Raw genomic sequence first — 2,889 nt, forward strand, 5'->3', positions numbered from 1 at the left:
AAAAAGCGCTTATATTTTTCTTCCCTTTACATAGTAGCTTGACATACGATATGCATTCTTTGAAATCAGTACCTGCTCTGCTACTTAATGTATTGAGTTTGTATAAAATCTAAGAAAATGGTGGCATTTTCTAGAAAAAGCTTTCAAGACTTGGAGAACTGCTTATACCAGCGATGTGCAGAGACACCTATGTAATTCCTTCCTCCACATCCCTATTAACTTCCCTTTACATAGTAGCTTGACATACGATATGCATTCTTTGAAATCAGTACCTGCTCTGCTACTTAATGTATTGAGTTTGTATAAAATCTAAGAAAATGGTGGCATTTTCTAGAAAAAGCTTTCAAGACTTGGAGAACTGCTTATACCAGCGATGTGCAGAGACACCTATGTAATTCCTTCCTCCACATCCCTATTAAATTTCAAGGGATTATAAATTCAGTAAACCGCAGTAAGAAAGCAGAACAAATGCTCCCAGGGAACCTTGATAAAAATCCCCCCAAAAAGGTATGTGGGGAAACAATTACTTTTCTCGTGGATGGAACAGCATGCAAAAACCCTCAAAATAATTGAACTGAAAAGATCAAGTCAGAATACGCTCATAACAAATAGCACGTAAAGAGGCACTTACAGGATCACATGCTTCTAAGAGCTTGAACAACAGGTACCATGGTTTCCATGGTCCTGCTGTGCATAGTGGAGATTTTCGGTCCCCACTTGTTTACACTGATTTTTGATTTTTTTTTTTTTTAGACAAAATATCAGAACCTCTAAATAGAGTAATCAAAGGTCCATGCTACAGCCTCCACGCATGGCCTGCAACCTTCTTCCTCCAGGTACTTAGATAAGAGGCACTGTCACTCTAAATCAACTGCGGGGGAAAAAATATATCTAAAAAAACAGCAAAGAGCATGCAGTTGATTGCACAGCTAGGCAAACTGGAATAATTAGTTATTCTTCCTTTTGACACCTTGAATATATTTTACATACATAAAATTTAGTAGGTCTTCTGGGTTTGGGCTGGGGGGGTTTTGGTGGGTTTTTTTTCTTTTTTCCCTCTTTTTTTTTTTTTTTTTTTCTTCTTCCTTCGAAGCACCATCCTGCTGACGTGGGAGCTGTTTTATTTGAAGCAGGCAAAAAAAAAAAAGGATTGCTGTAGCGCTGCCTCTCACCTCCCACACAGCCCATACCTACTGTACCACAACGCGCGTTCCATCTCCCAGCAGCATACTCCAGCAGCAACGCCAGGAAACTATTTACCCAAGGAAATAACTATGATAAGAGGATAAAAATAGCCTGAAATGATGGAAAGCATTTCGTTGATAGATATGTTGAAAAGAAAGGAAATGAAGCTGTTAAAAAGATAGAACATGGAGCAAGGCACAGAAGGGGGGGAAATATTCCTTTCGTTGCAGCAGGAGATCTGGCAGAGGCGACGCATTTTTTCCTCTGCTGCACTCACATACTGCAATTTACACTGATGGCTGGTCCAGCTCCAAAGCAAGCGAACTCCCCTTGACAGAAGTCCTATTTGCTAAGACTTTGCCTTACATAGCTCTCCCATTCACTTCACTCCCAGAACCAGTAGGTCAAAATAAACTATACGTATACCTACCTTTGAGATGCACAATAAAACCCACGGATGTGCTCTGGTCTCTGTTACAGCCCAAGAGCTTCATTAGGGAATCTTACACATTTCAAATAAAACACAGTTGTGGCTCTGACAGCTTGTGGAGAAGAACATTGATACCCTTTTAGGCTATTTTTGTTGTCAGGCCCTCTGGGGGGAAAGAATAAAAAACAGGAAAAAAACCCAACCCAGCAGTACAGGGACAGAGAAACCGGCGCTTACTTTATCTGAAATTAAATCACCTATTTTGCTGATTAAATAATATCCATGCCCATATTAGGCAACCAAAACAGATTATTTTTGCCTCGTTTTTTGAATATTGACTTTTTAAAGGCAAAAATGAAAATGGTGAATTCAGTACCTTCCATGAGCAAAAGCAAGATCCATTTCCTTCTGTAGAAGAGAAATGGCAAGGTGCCTTCATATTGCAAGAGAAAATTAAGTGCATAAAATATACCACCTACTGACTGTGAAAGTATTGTACGTAGACACATGCAAGAAAATAGGTAATATTGTAAGGTTTGCTTTCTTCTGTTATTTTATAGACCTACATATTAAAGCCAGTCAGTCATTCTCAGTATTTGTTTTGAGATTCTGTGAGAACAGATTCTGTGAGTTTCACTTACATCTGCATCAATAAACACTGTCTGAAATAAAATATATTTTTAGAAAGGCCCAGCATTATGAATGAGACATTTTATATTATACAGTGTACACCACGTGCTCTGGTAAGACACAAAACTGGCCTTTGCTGGTTTTCCATCCCAGATGAAGATAGTTACTCCTTTCAAGAAAGGACTGTGCCAACTCATCAGAAGCTGCTAAATGAAGCTGTGGAAACATCTCCCCAACCCCTTCAGCCTCTCCAGTTTTCCTGAGACTGAGATCAACCCTACTAAGTTATTCCTAAACCTCAACATATTTTCTGATAAAATCCTAGGTGCAGATTGCCACATCTTCCATCACGCCACTACAGAAAGACCAAGGAAATTACTAACAAAATGGCATCCAAGTCACGAGGAAGGTAAAAATTGTTTAACTTAAGAGTATGCAGGAGGAAAATCGGTAAGAAGCAAGCTCAGGCTGAATTTCAGTAAACATTTCATAATGATAAGATCAATTTTTCGCAGTTATGCGTAGAGACAATCCTTTTGTGTGTGTGTGTCGCTGCAAGGCATCTGCTCCTTTCTGTTTGGGGGGATGATGGGTCCAGTGGCCGCTCAAGCACCACGATACAACAGTGCCATCTTGCTTGCTTG

Source organism: Aptenodytes forsteri, unplaced genomic scaffold (genome assembly GCF_000699145.1).
Source record: "Aptenodytes forsteri isolate BGI_AS27 unplaced genomic scaffold, ASM69914v1 Scaffold252, whole genome shotgun sequence".
Classification (NCBI taxonomy): Eukaryota; Metazoa; Chordata; class Aves; order Sphenisciformes; family Spheniscidae; genus Aptenodytes; species Aptenodytes forsteri.